This window comes from Rutidosis leptorrhynchoides, chromosome 9 (assembly GCF_046630445.1).
Source record: "Rutidosis leptorrhynchoides isolate AG116_Rl617_1_P2 chromosome 9, CSIRO_AGI_Rlap_v1, whole genome shotgun sequence".
NCBI lineage: Eukaryota > Viridiplantae > Streptophyta > Magnoliopsida > Asterales > Asteraceae > Rutidosis > Rutidosis leptorrhynchoides.
Genome location: NC_092341.1, coordinates 161,293,806 through 161,315,233, shown reverse-complemented (window position 1 = coordinate 161,315,233; position 21,428 = coordinate 161,293,806). Strand labels below are relative to the sequence as shown.

Genomic DNA, 21,428 nt, shown 5'->3' with positions numbered 1-21,428 from the left:
GTTCCCACCAAGTGAGTCTATAAATTGGTACGTTTTTTGATGTTGCCGATCATAACAGTTCTGTTGTTCCCACCTAATGAGTCCTGCGAGTTCAATAAATCATTGATTAAACTACAAACAATAAGTAAGCTGCATAAACATGGACACAATAGAGGTGATATCCAAAGATAAGTAAGCCAAGTGTGTCCAACAGCCTCCAATGTAATGTTTCGTATTTAGATTACCATAGTTAAGGACTATGTTTTAACATTTTATTTAAAAACCGAGCGAAATTTGTTTGGAGTTTGACCAAATGCAATTTGGTCGTTTCAAACCAAATTAAAATGACCCATTACAATCTATAATTTGTTTCGACCTGTTACCCAACCCACCCATTATTCTACTTAATCTATAAAAAAATCATTTCGAATGACGAATTGCCACACAATGAGTACAATCATGAGGAAAACTAAAAAGTTACTCCGTAATAAACATGAACTTAGAGGTGGCAATTTAAACTTCTGCATGCAATTAAAAAAATAGAACTTGATCAACCATTGACTAATAAGACATCTACAAAACACTCATGAACTTAGAGGTGGCAATTTAAACCCATTTACTATTTTTTCAACCAATAAAATGGTATATGCCTTGAGGTGTGACCAAGTGAAAAAATGCCACGACAAAACCATATATAACTCCTACTAAAGTAAGCCAAAACACTGTGCAACATATTAGCGAGTGTTGTAAATTTTCTGAGTGTCAGACTACTTTACCGACTTTCTTTGACTCTAAATAATTAAAAAAAAGTGGCCCAAACCTTAATCTTTAAGCTAAATAAAAAAAACATTTATTAGCTAAAAAAACATTTACTAGCTTATGCTCATCATGAGTGTGTCGTTTCAAATATCATCATTTTTAAAGTTGATTCTAATTGTTAGAAGAATATTTTATATTAGGATGATTTAAAAAAATCTATCTTTAACATGTTTATAACTAATTCATATGACAAATAAGACTAATAATTTTTTTTATCATTCCAATAGTAATTTACGAATTTTATGATAGGGCATTACAAAATACACTTTGTGTAACTTGTGATAAGTTCACATGTTTCTCCGCTCTCTTATACGAATATATACATGTCCAAAGGGTAATTTGCTTGATTGCTTTCTTTGATTTAATTTTCAGATTACAGATTTAATTAGTAAAACCAATGTACAATTACAGATCACTTATGAATATATGATAATATTAGGTAATCCTAACCTAAACCCTAAACTCCATAATCTAAATCGTAAAATTTAAACCTTACACCCTAAAATCTAAACCCTACACCTTAAACCCTAAACTCTTTAAAATCATTTGATTTAAAAACTAAATCTAAACCCTAACCCTAAACCCTAACTAAACCCAAAATCTCAAAACCTAAACTCTAAACCATAAACTCTAAACCCTAAACCCTAAATCTAAACCCTAAACCCTAACCTAAACCCTAACTTAAACCCTAAACCCTAAATCTAAACCCAAAACCCTAAACCTAAACTCTAAACCCTACAGCCTAGATATAAACCCTAAACCCTAAACCCTAACCTAACCCCTAAAAACTCTAAACCCTAACCCTAAACCCTAAAATATAAACCCTAAATCCTAGAATCTAAACCCTAAACCTAAACCCTAAACCCTAAACCCTAAATCTAAATCCAAAACCGTACACCCTAGAATCTAAACCCTAAACCCTAAATCTAAACTCTAAACCCTAAATCTAAACCCTAAACCCTAAAAACTAAATCTAAACCCTAAACCTAAACTCTAAACCCTACACTCCAAATCTAAACCCTAAACCCTAAAAACTCTAAACCCTAACCCAAAACCCTAAACCCTAAGCCCTATAATCTAAACCCTAAACCTTAAACCTAAACTCTAAATCCTAAATCTAAATCCAAAACCCTACATATTGTAATAAATTACTTTCAATAATAACACAAATAAATAATATAACATTTCAAATGTTTAAAAATATAATTAAAAAAAGCACCCATATTGACACATATAATAAGAATGTTATCGTAATAGATTAATCACTTACTAATTGTAAGTATCTAAAAACTTGACCACATAAATCATAGGTGTAAATTTTGACCCATTCACTTGATATTAAATTTATGATATTTTGTTATATTTGACAAAATCAACTGTGTAAAAGTAAAAAAAAAAATTGAACAATAAAGGGAAACAAAAACAACTTAAGAGTGAATCAATTGTTGTATTCTAAAGTGGATAATCGTAAAATGCTAGTGTGCAACATCACAACATAAAATGAATAACATTGAGAGTTTCAAGTGAATTTGACCCAAGCCCTTTGACCTTTACAATAACGTAACCAATTTGTCAATTTGACTATTAACCAATTAGTCAATTTGAATAGGGTTAAAGCCACAAATTGACTATATACTTTTTCAAATGTCCCGATGTCGTCCATATACATATTTGCGTCCCACTGTCGTCTACAAACTTTCAAAAAATGTACCAATGACATGAAACTTTTAGAATGTGATTTCGTTAGTTTCTTCTCAGGCGATTTGTGTAACTCTGCAGCTTACAAAAACATGAGGTTGCATCGCCACATGAAAGCTCGTGCATTTGTTAATCAGTAACTGGGCTGGTTGTTCGGTCAATGAGTGATGTGTGACTTTAACGAAACTCTCTCCGTCTTTGAAATTCGGCAATTGGAAAACTGCCTGAAGAATTCGTTTGGTACATAATTTACAGAATTGACTATTTTGCCCATTGCTAAAGCTTATGCAGTTGTCCGTGCTTGCATTCAAGAACACTTTTTAACTGTTAAAAAAGATCAAATTATCAAACGAATCATATGAATGCATAAGTTAATTAAATAGTATTTAATGAATTTTAGAAGACTTTCTTTTGATGATTGCAAAGATAATGAACCACCAAATGGTTTTTGCAAACTTTCCATTGCTGAATTGTAGGAAGAGACAAAAGAGATATCATCTATATCATCTCATCATCTCATTGAATTGAAATAACATCTCATTGACTTTCTTAATCTTCCTCAACCCCGTCAAAAGTTTCATTGGCTCTTCCATACATAGAAGTTACATAGTAGTAAAAGTGTGAGGATTCATTATTATTTAGATACATGAACTGGGCAAAATATGGATCAATTTTATTACATACTTTCTTTCTAAAATACAAGTAACTCAAATATATGGATCAATGTTCCAGAAATGTGGCTACCGGTGTATAGTTACGTTTACGGTGAACAGCACAAAGTAGTAACCTAATTTCACAGTTGAACTACTCAACTCTGGGTGGAGAAATGACTTGTCTTTATTCTCGGATAGGGTAATGATTGTCTACATCCCACCTCCCCCCATACACCGCTCAGGTGGTATAGGGTTTTTTTGTTGTTGTTGTTGTAATTCACATTTCTAAATAATGACGTAAATTAACAGCATATAAATAAATAAAACATACCATGCACTAGGATACAGCCAGCGTCGTTTCAATTGATCATTAGGTTCCTGTTCACTAAAAAAAATTCATTATTGGCAACATTATGGTTCAAGAAATCAACCTCTGCTTTAATACTACAAATTCTCTGATTTAACATTATTGAATAGACAAACCTTTGGTTTAACATCGACAACCTGCAAGCAAAGCAATTCGGAACGAAAAATACCCATTTAAAGCAACATAATGCAAAAAAGGAATACATCTACAAAAAATTCATAAACAAACAATAAATACAATGTTAATATTCATCGAGGTTCGGGGGCAATAAATGGAAGATGAAGGGCCTGTAATGGTACATATTTATCATTCATAAGTACGTACTACAGTAGCCACTAGATGTATTAAAACTCTGAATGTTACTCCACATTTGAATGTTTCCTGATATTTCCCAATCACGAGTTTAGTCTTTAAACTTTTCATCTTATGCGAACAACTATTAGGGTTTGCTAATCTTGGTTAGTTTGGTTCGGGTCAGTCCATGATTGAAAGATTGACCCGGTCTGACGATTCGGTTGACCCAGTTTTTAGCAGATATGTAGCAAAATTGACAGCAAATTAAGTCTTAAACACAGAGCATACTTGCACCATAAATAAAACAGCGTACAGAAGACTAAAAGAGTAAACTTGCAAGTAAAGAAAGATCAAGTATGAGACAACATTCAGCACTAATACTGCATTAGAAACAGTTATTGTGCAGTCAAAAACAGCAGTAAATTTCCAGTAAAATAAACAGCAAAACACTGCAAAAAATAGCATCAACACGTAGAATCCATCGAGTATTCAACTAAAGAAGTTTCAAACTTCAATACAAAGGTAGAAGTGAAGAACATGTTTAGGACTTTAGGTTGTTAGTGTTTACAAAGTCAAAAAAGGGTCTATTTTCTGAAGTTAAGCGGTAAGACCAACAAATAAATAAAAAAAGTCTGATATTGAACAAGGTCAGGGTCAAAATGGGTGGGTCACTATTCGGGTTAGCCAGCTTCATAACCTGTTGATAATATTATCCTTGGTCTTTAACACTTATTTTAACCTCAACACAATCGATTGTAACTTAAATCCCATAGTAACATGTATAAATTTACCTATTGAACACACTATACTTTGTAAACTTAAAGATATCAATATTCAAAACACAGAAAAACACAAACTCAATCTTCCATAATTAACATATTAAATAACCGCTCATATCAATATTTCCTAAATCTCTACCAAAATCTGAATCTGTGTTTAAAAGAACAATAAAGAAAACTAAATGCAGGTATAAGTCAACGTTTTTAACATGGAGAAACAATAAAAAAATATGAAGACACATACCTAAACACAGTCATAATCTTCTTCAGAATCCTCATTTAGCCATTGGATAAATTTTTCAGCTTGCTTAACAAAAAACCTTATCTGATTCATCTGCATCTTTTTTTCACTTGACCAATTAAGAACAGCTTCTTCTTGTATAATATCTTTATCATACAAAAGATGCAAAATTTGTACAAACAACTGGGCGTACTCTTTTCCCGATTCCAAACATTTCTCTTCAAACTTCATTATCACTTCAATTTCATCATCTATACCCTGAAGATACGGTGAAGAAAGATTAGGTTATCCCGAACGTGAAAAGAACGAACGTGACATAATGAAAGGGCTTAGGTAATCCGTGTTTTTTTAGTTATTAGAAAAGGGTATTGTAGGTATTAGCATTTTAACAATTGATTTATTACGTAATATTTTTAGGGGGTGATTAATTTGATCAAGAATGTAGATAGACAAGCAGGACGCTATTAAATTTAAAAGTATAGAGGTTGATTCTACCTGAAGGAACATCCGGATGTTGTGATGGATGAAGCATACTTATAATAGCTACTGCAATATCAAGAATGCACGTAAGTTTTGTTCAACAAATAAAGTCAAAAGTAAATGTTAACTCACCTGATGAAGAAGCGAACGGTTGTGCAGGCTGAGGTGCAACTTTTACCATACCAGAATCATCTCAGGCCATATATGTGATATCTGACAACTCTGATGAACAGTAATATACATAAATAAACAATATCAAAATGTCAATATCGAGATTCGCATAAGAATGCCTGTTCAGAAATATCTTGAAAAATTTCTACAATGACTTTGTAAAAAACACGGTTGTTAAAACTACAATTATATACGCAAGCTGTGAGACAAGGTAGCAATCAATTAACATACCCTAAACTTCTAATAAGCCATATCAGTGAGTTTATCAAGACAATGTTGTTCAAATTCCCTGCAACACACAAGTTATCATATTAAAATCATTATGTGTATAACGGCAACACACGCGCGCACACACACACACACACAAAAAGATGATTGGAAATTCCTTACTTATCTTCGAAAAACATCGAACCCTGTAGCAACAGAGCAGATAATTACTTCTCTTGCTTCATTAGTTACAACTTTTATAAAAAAAAAACTAAATTCTAACTATAAAACCAAATAATAGAAAAATAACCTGCATATTGCATTATAATTAAGATGATTTTACACTGATACTTGAATTATGAAACCCTCAATCTAGACTCCTCAATCGACTAATCCATATAGTCTACCTGTACACACAAAACAACACAACAAAGATCTAACATAAAATAAGCAGAATCGATTATAACAATCTGAACACATACATCAACATCGATTTTCAGTGTAGATTCCAAAATAAACAATAAAAAATAAAAAAAAAAAATCACCTCGACGGCGATAACAGTAGAGGAGGCGACGTTGGCTACAACAACAATGGTGATCATTTAATCGATTGAAACCCTTGCATCCAAATCTTAGAACGAAGTAGATTAATTGATTACCGATTGTTGGTGAGATACAACGAAATCGATTAAATGTTATAGTATTCCGCCCTAATTTTTTTTTTTTTTTTTTTAACAGCTACGGTGGGTAAAAATTGATTTATTAGCTAATTTTTTAACGGATGATTAACGACCGTTAGATTCAGGGGTATTGTAATGTAATTTTCTAATCTAACGGTGATTAAGGGGGTTTTGAAAACATTTATTAACTAATCAAGACTCTCTTTTAATGTATATAGTGATATAGTGATAGTGATGATAAAACTCTATTTATCAACTCATATTCGTCAGGAAAACATTCTAATTGTTAGCCATGACGACCTCACTCAAATTTCGGGACGAAATTTCTTTAACGGGTAGGTACTGTGACGACCCAAAATTTTCCGATCAAATTTAAACTTTATTTTCAAATAACTTCGACATGATAAGCAAAGTCTATGTAATTGAGTCTTAAAATTTTGAACTGTTGTTATACAAGCATTTAACTTCGACCATTTCCGACGATTCACGAACATGTGTTGGTAAATAGATATGTATATAAGTAGGTAAACATGTGAATATAATTAATAGTATATATGATATTTGAAAATAACAAAATACAATTAAATATATAAAATAAGATACAAAATAATTATGTTTAATTTAAAATGAAGTTATATATAAATATATATGATTTTTGTGTACAAAATTAAAATATTGTATTATATATAAAATGTATAAATAATAAATAGTTAATAAAAGTTATTATATATATACCTAGGTAATAATATATATATATATATATCATTTTATATAAACAAAGGTATATATAATAAATTGAAATAATAAGATATAAATTAATCATTTGAATTGAATATGTAAAATAATAAACAAGGTAATAAAGTGACTAGTAAAATTAAACTATATATAAGTGTGTATAACTATTATAATATGTATATTGGAAAATATATAAAAAGATTTACTATTATATGTTATATAAATATACATAATTAATAATATGTAATAGTAATATATTAAATGCAAGTTGAAAATATAAATGTTATAGTAATATTATTAGTACTTCTATTATTACCATTAATATTAATATCAATGTTAGTAATATATATATATATATATATATATATATATATATATATATATATATATATATATATATAACTAAAAGGTTATAATTATCAAAAATAAAGATGATAAACATAAATATTATCATAAGAATGATGGAATTATATTTTAATTATTATTATTATTATTATTTAATATTATTTTTATAAATATTATTACAAATAATATCATTAATATTATTATTGTTATTATTATTAGAAACTAATACAAACTGTTATTTTTTTATAATATTAGTTATTATTTTTATTAATATTTTTGATTATAGTTAATATAATTATAATTATTATTTATTAATTCATTATTTATTAATATTAATTATGTAAAAAAAACCGTATATATAGATTTAGGAAATCAGGATTTGCTTTCAAGTCGCTATCTACCTGTAACTAATTTGTTTTCATGTCTATAAGCTAGTACAAATTATTGGGTAATCACAATAACACGTCCAAATTTAGTTATATATCTGTGTCAATTTTATTTATTTTATTCTTCTTTATTCTTTATTTTTTTCTCTTTTTGTCTGTGTAATAACAAAACTGTCGCTCATCTATTGCCATAAATCAAACGGGTTACCAGCATTTTTCTTTTAACAAGTTCATTCAATTCAATAAAACTATTATCAATTACACAATATCTTTGTTTTTCTATAAATCAAGATTAAACAAAAGTTATTTAATTATTTATTTATGTATTTCAGTCCGATACCTCTGTATTAGTCTTTTTTTTTTTCCAAAACAACGATTTCGAACGTAATTGCAAAATGTAATAATGAGGATATGTTATGAATCTTGCAATCAAATTATCTGCAAGTTTTCAAACCTTAATTCGCGAATTCAAAGTTTAATTTTAAAAATCAAAGTTAATTTTCTAAAAGTCAAAGTATATGTTCATCGTGAAATTTGGATTTGTGTTTGTGTTTCTAGATAAATTGTTGATGGAGAAAGTTTCTAGGAAGTGTTTCCCACTTAATTCGTGTAGGAATTTAAGTACAAAACGATCTAAAAACCGATTTTGATGTTTGAGTTTTAAAGTGTTCTTCGCGTATTTTTTTGCTGCTGCTATTTATTTGATTTTTTTTCTTGTTTTAATTAATTCAAACAATCGATTATCATTTCTATTTTGTTTACACAGTCTAGTTCAAATTAGTAATTCATTAGAATAATTTGTTATCCTCTGGTTGAATTTAAATTTGGGAAGAAGAAGAGGTTATAAGAAAACAGAAGAATTCGGTTAAATAAATATAGTATGGGATTGAAATCAGAAAGACAGACGCAGAAGGGATGGTTAAGGGGTTATTCCGGTTAGAGAGAGGTCTAGGGTTCGAGTCCCGTCTGCAACAATTCTTTTTACTCAAAGATTATAAAGGGTATACTTTTGTTATTTTTTCTTTCTATTATTATTATTATTATTATTATTATTATTATTATTATTATTATTATTATTATTATTATTATTATTATTATTATTATTATTATTATTATTAATATATAAATATATAGATATTAAATATTTTGAATATATACATAAGCTAAATAAGTATAAAATATAATTTAAGATATAATATGAGTGTTTGTTTTTAATGGAAATTAGTATAAATTATATATAGCTAAAAATATATATAAATAATACATATTAATAAAGGAAATTATGTGATTCCATTAAATATATATTAATAAATATACAAATGATATAGGTTCGTGAATCCGAGGCCAACCCTGCATTGTTCAGTTGTTCAATGACGTCATATGTAGTTTTACTACAAAATACAGTATCGTGAGTTTCATTTGCTCCCTTTTTAAATGCTTTTGCAATATATATTTTTGGGACTGAGAATACATGTGCTGCTTTTATAACTGTTTTACGAAATAGACACAAGTACTTAAAACTACATTCTATGGTTGGATTACTATACCGAATATCGCCCCTTCAAGTCTGGTAACCTAAGAATTAGGGAAATGGCCCCTAATTGACGCGAATCCTAAAAATAGATCTATGGGCCTAACAAACCCCATTCTGAAATTTGGAATGCTTTAGTACTTCGATTTAAATGGTGATTGCGATAATATCTTCAATATTTCGAGAAGATATTTCATTTTTTTTTAGAGAGAAAATAGAATTAGGAAGAGATCGAAATGATAATACACGATTATGGAGGGTTTATTTTTTTAAGGAAAGAATTTTCTATTTAGAAGGAACTAGTGTTCGAACCCTTGCTTCACGCCGGGGGTTCGGTTTTCAATGTATTTTATTGCGTTTTGTGATGACCCAGAAATTTCCGATCAAATTTAAACTTTAATCTTTATATGATTTCGACACGATAAGCAAAATCTGTAATGTTGAGTCTCGAAAGTTTTGAAAACTATATTCATGTAATCAATTACCCTTTGACCATGACGACGATTCATGAACAATTATGTGTAAATGAATATGTAAATACATTTATAGATATAAATATAAATATTAGTGTATATAACATTTTGAAATTAATAAGGTATACTTAAGCTTTTAGAATTAAAAATGTAAAATAATAAAATAGATAAGTTATATATATATATATATATATATATATATATATATATATATATATATATATATATATATATATATATATATATATATATATATATATATATATATATATATATATATATTATACATACCATTATGAATCTATATATACGAATTCTATGTCTAATTAAAATATTATTTATAAAATGTATAAATAATAAACATTTAGTAAAAGTTATTATATGTGATTATTAAAAATTACATAATTAACAATAAATTTGAATATAATTGTTATATTAATAATATCATTACTTTTATTAATAGATATTAAAATTTGTATAATTAATATTATTATTTTCAAATACAAAAGATATATATAAAAATTGATATGTATAAATTATTATATATTTATCATTAATAATAGTAATATCATTATAATCAATAAGATGGTATAACCATTATTATTAGTAATTAAATTATTATCATTATTTCTAAGTAATAATATTAACTATCAATCATTATTACTAATTACTTTATTAATATATTGATACTTGTTAAATATCAAAAATTACAAAATTTAATATAATATATACATATATATATATATATATATATATATATATATATATATATATATATATATATATATATATATATATATATATATATACACACACAAATATAAAACTGACATAAATAAATATATATATACATATATGTATATATACGATTGTGATCCATATACATATGCAAAACAAATACAGAAAAATCAGTATTCAGTTGCACATCGTTTTCCATCTAATTGTGAATTGAATTGCTGACTTCAAATTCGTACCAATCAAGAATATAATCTCTGGATAAAACCAAAATCTGTTGGTAGATTTCCTCTTTAATTATTTTCTTCTGACAGAAAGATTTTTGTCGAGCAACTCAAGCTATCAAACAAAAGATAGTCGGGTACATTAAGCTATAATTATATCTGTTAAAACCATTGAGCCATCAACGAACCACAATTAACACCACCATCTCTATCTGCACTCTCTCTTCTTCATCTTTTTCATCTCTCTCTATTCTCTCAAACTATCATTTAACCATTCTCAATCACGTTACTCTTTTATGTTCGATAATCCCCATCGTGTTCACATTTTCTGCAGACGACCCATAAACAAACCCACTACTATCTTTTTCTTCGTTCATTTCTTGCTTCATGGAACAAAACCACCCTACAACCGTCTCCATAAACACCCTCACAATGATCGCCATATCCGTCATATATTCTTTGTACCACCGTGAATTTGCTATCTGTTTTTCTGTTGCAATCGAACCACAAACCACTCCATCATCTTAAAAATTGGACATCACCACCTTCATACCCGTCACCCACAGTCACCTTTACTATCCACCACCACTTCACAACCTTTAACTATCTTTGAACCATCCTCTACCTCTCACCACCATCGTTCCTGTTTTTCACAGTCACGATCAAACACCATGAACTGCTACGCGTCTTTCTTGATCACCTTGATGTTTCTGGATGCTATTCCATTTGGTTCGAATCAAATAAGCTCAAACACGAATACATAACCCTACATCTATGCTTGCTACGGTTAGAATGTTTCTATTTTTTTTTCTTCTTTTCCCTCGGTCGAACTAGTTAAAGCAAGGAAATGGGTGGTAAATATACTAATGGTATTAAAGTGATCAACTTGGATAAAGAATGCTACTTTATTACATATGTTTGTATTTGCAAGTGGAACCGAAAGCTTAATTAAAATGGCCGACAAGTGTGCTAGTAGGGATGTTATACATATTTTTTTTTAAAGCTTTCGATTAAATTAATAATAACAAATTAGTGATGGAATACAATGATGAAGATGTCGAGTAATACAGGTCGTGGGGTATAGGAGTTCATGGCCGAATTAAGGGGGACGTTCAACATTATTTTTTTAAACTAGGTGAATTAAGATGAATGATGAAAGAGTTAGTGGTGGAGGACCCTATGACCAAGCATGATGTTTCCACAATAAAAAAAACGATTACTACCTTTAGTATTAAAGAAATACGGAGCATTAGACTTACTACTTGGACCTACCACTTGAGGCACTCAAACTCATTTAAATCAAATGCTTGGACTGAATTCTGTTACGTTTCTAGTGGGGAATCGATTGGCTCAAGGGTCCATTTGTAGCTTCATACAAAAGTTTTCAAGTGGACATGATTATTATAGGATATATTATACACTTAAACCCTCCTTCCTTGAGTTCCTTCCTGGTTCCTGTTTTAAAAATATATATATATATATATATATATATATATATAATAATAATAATAATAATAATAAAGACATCACATATCGGGCTTTTGTTCTTGCTACTAGGTTTACGAATTGCCTGTTGGGCCGATCGATATAGTGGGCCAAGATTATGTTGATGATGTTCATATGTTGGATAATGATGGAAGAAAAAAAAACGTGAGATTATGGAAGTTGATATAGATGATTAGATGATGGTAAGATGATGATTAAGATAATGATGCCGAATAATAATGATGATGTGTTAATTATGATACATGATGATGCTAAGATTATCATGATATAAGATGATGATTATGATCACGGTGTATGATTTGATGATGATGATAAATGGCGAATGATTCGAATGATAATGATGATGTAGCTAGGTAAAAAGGATTATGATAATGTTTAGTGATGATGAGACGAAACGGGTTCTTGAGTTAAATACTTTAACGAGCAAAATAAAACAAGAACAAATTAATGGACCAATGGCTTGGAAGGAAATTGGTTTGAACGAGAGGTCGCGGGTTCGAGCCCGGGTGATGGCGTTTTCTTTTTAGGAGCTTGTTTTAAGGTAGAATTCTAGTATTTTTATAAGTAGTATTATTATTATTATTATTGTTATTATTATTATTATTATTATTATTATTATTATTATTATTATTATTATTATTATTATTATTATTACTACTACTATTATTATTATTATTATTATTATTATTATTATTATTATTATTATTATTATTATTATTATTAATTAAAATTACCATGTTATTAGGATTAACATTATTAGTTAAATTATTATTTTTATCATTATTATCATAATTAGTATTATTATTACTCATTATTAGTATTAAGTATTATTATCAATATTATTGTTTTCATTGTAAAAATAAAATAACTTATTATTATTATTATTAAAGATTATCATTATCATTTATTATTAGAATTATCATTATTAATAAGGTTATCATTATTATTATTAGTAAATCCTTATTTTTTAAAACTATCATTTTTTACGAATAACTATATATAACATATAATTAAAAATATAATATAAGTATACGTTTTTAATGGAATTTAGTAAAAATTCTATATAACCACAAAAATATAACTAATATATATTAGTAAATGAAATTATGTGATTTCCATTATATGTTTTAATAAATAAACAAATAATATAGGTTCGTGAATCCGAGGACACCCTTACACTTGTTCAATGACGTTATATGTATTTTTACTACAAAATACAGTATGGTGAGTTTCATTTGCTCCCTTTTTACTCTTTATGTTTTTGGGCTGAGAATACATGCAAATGCTTTATTATCTGTTTTACAATATTTACATGCGTGAGTTTCATTTGATCCCTTTTACTCTTTACATTTTTGGGGCTGAGAATACATGCAACTGTTTTATTAACTGTTTTATAATATTTATATGCGTGAGTTTCATTTGCCCTTTTTTACTCTTTACGTTTTTGGGCTGAGAATACATGCAAATGCTTTATTAACTGTTTTACAATATTTATATGCGTGAGTTTCATTTGCCTTTTTACCCTTTATATTTTTGGGCTGATAATACATGCGCAAATTTTTATAACTGTTTTACGAAATAGACACAAGTAATTAAAACTACATTATATGGTTGAATGATCGAAATCGAATATGCCCTTTTTTATTAAGTCTGGTAATCTAAGAATTAGGGAACAGACACCCTAATTGATGTGAACTCTAAAGATAGATCTATCGGGCCCAACAAGCCCCATCCAAAGTACCGGATGCTTTAGTACTTCGAAATTTATATCATGTCCGAAGGAGGATCCCGAAATGATGGGGATATTCTTATATGTATATTGTGAATGTCGGTTACCAGGTGTTCAATCCATATGAATGATATTTTTGTCTCTATGCATGGGACGTATGTTTACGAGAAATGGAAATATGAAAATCTTGTGGTCTATTAAAATTATGAAATGATTATTTATGTTAAACTAATAAACTCACCAACCTTTTGGTTGACACTTGAAAGCATGTTTATTCTCAGGTATGAAAGAAGTCTTCCGCTGTGCAATTGCTCATTTTAAAGATATTACTTGGAGTCATTCATGACATATTTCAAAAGACGTTGCATTCGAGTCGTTGAGTTCATCAAGATTATTATTAAGTCAATTATAGTTAGATATATTATAAAATGGTATGCACGCCGTAAACTTTCGATGTAATGAAAGATTGTCATTTCAAAAACGAATGCAATGTTTGTAAAATGTATCATATAGAGGTCAAGTACCTCGCGATGTATTCAACCGTTGTGAATCGTTCATAATCGATATGGACTTCGTCTGGATGGATTAGGACGGGTCTCTACACGTTTAGTTTGTAAAATTATTTCGTGGCGAACAATGATGTCGTTGAAGCGCAACTCGAGTCAAACTAAAAGGTATAACCCGTGAAAAATTTAAATGTTATCTTAAATTAACAATATATGTGCATCTCCGCGTTTCGCTATGGAATTGTCAATTTTTAAAAAATATAACGCAAAATAAACGTGTATGAAAAGTACCACAAATATTTAACGTTTTTTAAAAAGCGTTCGTTTTGCATATAGCTAGTGACATTGTGTTCCTAAAATTATTTAGAATTTAACGATGCTGTCGAAAAAATTTGACTCGATGTGATCGAGAAGATATGGCCCGTTGTATATTTGGGTGGAGTTTATTTAAGATTTTTTATAAAAATGATAGTTTGACACTTTACCTGTATGGGGGGTCGTTTTGATTTTTTGGGAAAAGTGTGGGGGGCTTTGTTGTGCAAATGGAAAAAAAATTTGAAAAGGCAAAAATGACCTTACTATTCATTTCCACTATCTCTTTTAGAATATAGGTATAATAAGAGATTTACAAAATAAGATTTTTTTTTTATTTTTTTACGGAAAGAATTTGAGAAATAAGACAAAAAAAAAATATAGTAGAAAATATTAAATAGGCAGCAAGAGATTTACGTTTTTTTCTTCTTCGGGGCCTTGCCTTTCAAAAAAATAAAAATAAATAATAAAATAAGACCTAGAGTAAAACAATTGAGGTTTTGGTCTTTTTGTTGTAGCTGCGTCTAAAATCTGAGGAAAATAAATATTTTGAAAAGAAGGAAAAAGAATGTGACAACCCGGAAATTTCCAACCAAATTTAAACTTTAATCTTTATATGTTTCCGACACGATAAGCAATATTTGTTAAGTTAAATTGCAAGAATTTTAAACTATGTTCATACATTCATTCAACCTCGACCAAGTTCCAACGATTCACGAACTATTAAACGAATATGATTATATATGTATATGTGTATATATATTATAACTTGAAACGTAAATAAAATATTAGATTAAATACTTTATATGATTGTATCTATTTCAAAATGTTTATCAATGGAATTAGAAGATAAGATCAAATGATTGAATTATCAGATATATTGAATTATGATTACAAGTCTCTGTTGAAAGGCCCACGTTTATTTGAGAAATCTTTCCATTTTAACAATATTCGGAAAATGGTAAAGTGATTTATAAATAAGAATAAATTGTCAATCATTGAGAACTAGACAAAGGATAGTGGAAGATTGAATCTCATAAAGACTCGATTGATCTATTTAGTTTCAAACGTACAAAAACGTTTTCAGTTTAAAAAGAACTTTATTATTAAAACGTATATAACTTTTATAAATATCTAGAACCACTTTTGACAACTCATTACTTAACTAGTATGATAAAGATAATGATATTTATATTTTATTTTATTAAATATATATAATAATTTAAATTAATATTATATATATTTATACGCGTATTATACGTACATAGTTTTATACTTTTACTATACTTAAACTTAAACTTTACCTTTACTTTATTTTTACTTTACTTTAACTTTAATAATTCACTTTAATAATTCATACTTTAATAATTCACTTTAATAATTCATACTTTAATAATTCACTTTAATAATTCATACTTTAATAATTCACTTTAATAATTCAAAAATCTATTATAAATAGAATTCAATAGGTTTCATTATTTCATAGAAACTTGAAAATATTTTTCTCTAAACTCTCTCAATCGATTTACATATATATTTACTCCGTATTATTTCAAGATATTATTAGTATACATAAAATATTACGACGGAATGCTGTCCGAGTGATTTCGAAATTGTTTTTCGAGTAGGATAGGATTAAGGAAATTATGGGTTATAGCTATGGAGGTGATTGAGTATTGTTCATGGGTATGCTCGTGAGGTCAATATAGTGTTTATCATTTCCGTTGCGTCTACGTACCTTTCCTGCAATATTGAATCTCAATATTAATACGTGAGTACTCATAATTTAACTTTTACATACTAATAGTGTATCCCTGACTAGTGCTCGAGTATTTAGAATTATGCATGCTTGTACTTTTGATATTGCCCTTAGACAGGTTAGGTTGAATATTGAATTAGTTACACTTGCGGTTGAGATAAGGTATAAGATATGCATGTCCTTGGAAAACTAGCGAAAAATTAAGAACTTTTCCTTTAGATATCGAATGGTTTCGATGAACGGATTAGAAGTTATAATTAATTGAATTTTCGATATTTTTATTAAAAATGATTATTATTATCGTCTTTTTTATCGTCGTTATAGTTTTATCTTATTATTATCATTATTATTATCTTTATCAATAAAAGGGATTTATCATTAAAAAATTGTTATTTTTTTTATTATTACTATCGTTATTATCGTTAAAGTTATAATTAGTATTATTATTATTATTATCCAATTATTATTATTATTATTAGTATTATTATTATTATTATCATTATTAATATATATATCATTATTTAAAAATGGTTATTGTTATTGTTATTATTATTATTACTATATTATCATTAAGATAATTATTAGTATTATCGTTAATAATGTTATAGTAACTATCATTATTAATATAAATGTAATTAAAACAAATATTGGTAACACCTAATTATTTTGATTACTATTATTATCATTATTATGAACACGATATAAAAGATGATTAAAAGCTATTAAACGAAACGATTAGGAAATAATGAGTAAGAGTATCATGATGAAATTAAAATATTATAAGATATTGATTTAGATAAAATTATCGTTCTTATTATTTTTATCATTACTATTATTATTAAAAGTATCGTTAGTATTAAAACTATCATTTTAACAAAAATTATCATTTTAATAGAAATGTCATTGTTACTATAAAATATCATTATTATTATTATTTTAAATAGAATTATTATTTTAAAGATAATATTAAAAATTATCGTAAATATTAAAGTTATCATAATTAGAATTATCGTTTTATCATAACGTCATCTTAGTAATTATAAATATTGATATTTTTATAATAATATATTTTTATAATAATAATTATTATTACAAAATAATACAACTTTTACTTACTATCATTATAGATATTATTTTATCAAATAAATATGTGATACAAACATATTTTACTACGTGTAATAACTTACTTTAATAATACCTATCATATTATCTTTATGATATTAAATGAACCCTATAAATTTTATTACTTAATATATATAAAAGTATATTTTATTACATAAATTTAATATAAAATTTTATTTATTAATAAATAAATTATATTATTACTCTAATAAATCTTTTAAAAATAATTAAAAATATAAAATGATGATATTTAAACTATATATTAATCATGTATAGATTTTTGGAAATTATCTTGAGTCAAATTTACTTTTGTTGACTTTTGCATATTAGTCTCGAGCATTAGGATTGTGGTACACTATGACTTGACCTAATTTGTTAGATAAATATTGACCAACACATAATTATATATAATTAATTTAGATTCGTGAATCCGAGGCCAACCTTGCACTTGTTCAATGACGTTATATGTATTTTTACTACAAAATACAGTATGGTGAGTTTCATTTGCCTTTTTACCCTTTATATTTTTGGGACTGAGAATACAGGCGCTTTTATAAATGTTTGACGAAATAGACACAAGTAATTGAAACTACATTCTATGGTTGAATTATCGAAATCGAATATGCCCCTTTTTATTAAAGTCTGGTAATCTAAGAATTAGGGAACAGACACCCTAATTGACGCGAATCCTAAAGATAGATCTATTGGGCCTAACAAACCCCATCCAAAGTACCGGATGCTTTAGTACTTCAAAATTTATATCATGTCCGAAGGAGGATCCCGGAATGATAGGGGATATTCTTATATGTATCTAGTTAATGTCGGTTACCAGGTGTTCACCATATGAATGATTATTTTTGTCTCTATGCATGGGACGTATATTTATGAGAACTGGAAATGAAATTCTTGTGGTCTATTAAAATGATGGAAATAAATGATTATGATAAACTAATGAACTCACCAACCTTTTGGTTGACACTTTAAAGCATGTTTATTCTCAGGTGTTAAAGAAATCTTCATCTGTGCATTTGCTCATTTTAAAGATATTACTTGGGGTCTTTCATAGCATATTTCGAAGAACGTTGCATTCGAGTCATTGAGTTCATCAAAGATTATTATTAAATCAATTTATAGTTGGATAGTGGATATTATGAAATGGTATGCATGCCTGTCAATTTTCAATGTAAAGAAAGTTTGTCTTTTAAAAACGAATGCAATGTTTGTAAAATGTATCATATAGAGGTCAAATACCTCGCAATGTAATCAACTATTGTGAATCGTTTATAATGTATATGAACGGGTCCTTTCAGTTGGTATCAGAGCGGTGGTCTTAGCGAACCAGGTCTGCATTAGTGTGTCTAACTGATAAGTCGATAGGATGCATTAGTGAGTCTGGACTTCGACCGTGTCTGCATGTCAAAAGTTTTGCTTATCATTTTTTGTCGAAAATTAACTACTTATCATCCTCAGAAAATTACTTGCTTATCATTTTTAGTCTAAGACACGTCTTGCTGCATTGATTGCATAAATAGTGTATAGACAAAAATTCATATCTTAGCATATCTGCTAAATCATATCTTATCGTATCTGTTACTTTAAACTTTGCCTAACATATCCTGTAAAGTCCTCCGTAATCTACGAAATCTTTTGATCTATATATATATATATATATATATATATATATATATATATATATATATATATATATATATATATATATATATATATATATATATATATATATATATATATATATATATATATATATATATATTCTATGTAATTAGAATACCATCCGTTAGCCAAAATCATTTCATATCGAAAGAAAAAAAAAATCCTTTATCCAATCGTACGAAATGGAATTCGTCATCAGTTCAAGTCACTCAGATTCTAAAATGGAATCCCATTCAAGCTCCGAAAGCAGTGTGACCGAAATAGATCAACCAATCAGTCATCATCTATTTTGGATGAATTGGGGATGGGTTCGTAGCCTCCTCAATCATTGGAGACAAGAAGAAGGTGATCCCTTCCATCCACCCCATTGCCCTCTTAACGAAGAACCTGAAGCACTTACCGGCGAACCAATCCGAAACACCATTTTCTCTCTCATTTCCAGAGTATCTCGTCACGATTATATACTACATCAAATTTTAGAATTTATTTATCCGCTCGTCAGAACCGACAATCACCCCGGTATAATAGAAGAAGTCAACGAGCTTCGCGCTCGGGTAGTGGCTTTAGAGAATATGGTGCAGAGATTACAAACACCAGCAGCAGCATCAACAGCATAACCAGTACCACCACCATCAACGCCAACAGTACCATTACCACCTTCAACCACAACCGCGTCGTAAACCTCAACTTCACAATCTGTCCCACGAGCATCAACGTCATACGCACCATAGATACCAAGGAGTACCAATAACAATAACTGACGAAGTATTAATTCATAACTTCATTGGAGAAACATTCCGCGGCGATTATGTAATTTCTAAAGTCTTAGAGATTATCTAATCTAGCCCTAACCATAAATCAGTTAAGCGAACCAAAATGATAGAATTAAGAGTAGAAACCCTGACAAAAATGGTGTGTGATTAACAAGCTAAACTTGCTTTACCAACAGCATCAACAGTACCGTCAGCGTTACCAGCATCGTCAGTACAGTCAACATCCGAATCAACAACACCGATAACATCACAAACTCCGTCAGTTCAAGGATCACTGTGGACATCATTACGAATCAATAACGTGTATATTGTATCAACGAGTTATGAAGAATTAACTTATTCCCTCTGAAGAAATTATATGTATATTATATATATATATTTTTTGAAATAAATCTTTCCGTGCTAAGCTATTGTGTGTGAATCTTAACTACTCGATTAATTCATATTACAAATATGCAATAATGTACGTCCTTCGGCCGCAACTTAACCAGCGTTAACTACAATCTCTGTCGCAATTCAACCAATTCCAATTCATAATAAATCAAGTATATATTTGATTTTACACTTTCATCATCGATGTACTCGAAACTTTTCAGATAACATCATTCGTACTTTGCGAAATTCACAAGAATTCCACGAACCGAATATCATACATCAACAAATAACGAAGTATTGATTCATAATTTCAATGTTATTAAAGAAATACTGCGTAAAAGTTATGTACTTTTTAAAGCCTTTAGGGATTATTCAATTCTAGTTTCAACCGTAAATCAAATGAGTTTAATTTAACATTAACTCATTAAATCTATGTTACATCTGAAGAAAATATACATATATATATTTTCATAAAGACTGTAATAAAATTCTTTTGTACAAAATATAAATTGTGAAATTTTTTTTTAACGGGTAGGTAATACCCGAGAGATATATAAATTCACAATTAATATGTTACATTCTTCGAATCTGATTCAGCAAATCATCCATTATACTCCCTATTTTCACAACAATATACATTCTTTTATAGAAATCAAAACAACCATACTCAGTCAAAATTTAATTACATATTCTGATTTTGAAATCTTAAAATTCAACTTGAGATATGACCAAAATCATCACTCTTAGATCCTTACATCTTTCACAAGCTATATTTTAACTTCAAAACTGTGTTAGAACATCAAATGTATGTTAACGATTACAATCTGTGTTCAAACCCTTCAAAAATTTCTGAAGACACTTCGAATGATGAGCAA

The 21,428-nt window shown here is 28.2% G+C and overlaps 1 long non-coding RNA gene across 7 annotated transcripts; it reads right to left on the bottom strand.

Moving 5' to 3' along the window:
• Positions 1-2,286: 2,286 nt before the first annotated feature.
• LOC139866333 (uncharacterized) lies at positions 2,287-6,344 on the bottom strand. 7 transcript variants are annotated; one of them, XR_011765404.1, is made up of 8 exons: positions 6,234-6,344; positions 5,999-6,095; positions 5,713-5,894; positions 5,443-5,532; positions 5,326-5,376; positions 4,834-5,088; positions 3,633-3,721; positions 2,289-3,534 (listed from the first exon to the last, which is right to left on the bottom strand). It is a non-coding gene; the product is annotated as an uncharacterized lncRNA (long non-coding RNA). The 7 variants fall into 7 exon arrangements; XR_011765402.1 differs by having other exon boundaries at positions 2,287-3,082; positions 3,481-5,088; XR_011765403.1 differs by having other exon boundaries at positions 3,633-5,088.
• Positions 6,345-21,428: the final 15,084 nt, after the last annotated feature.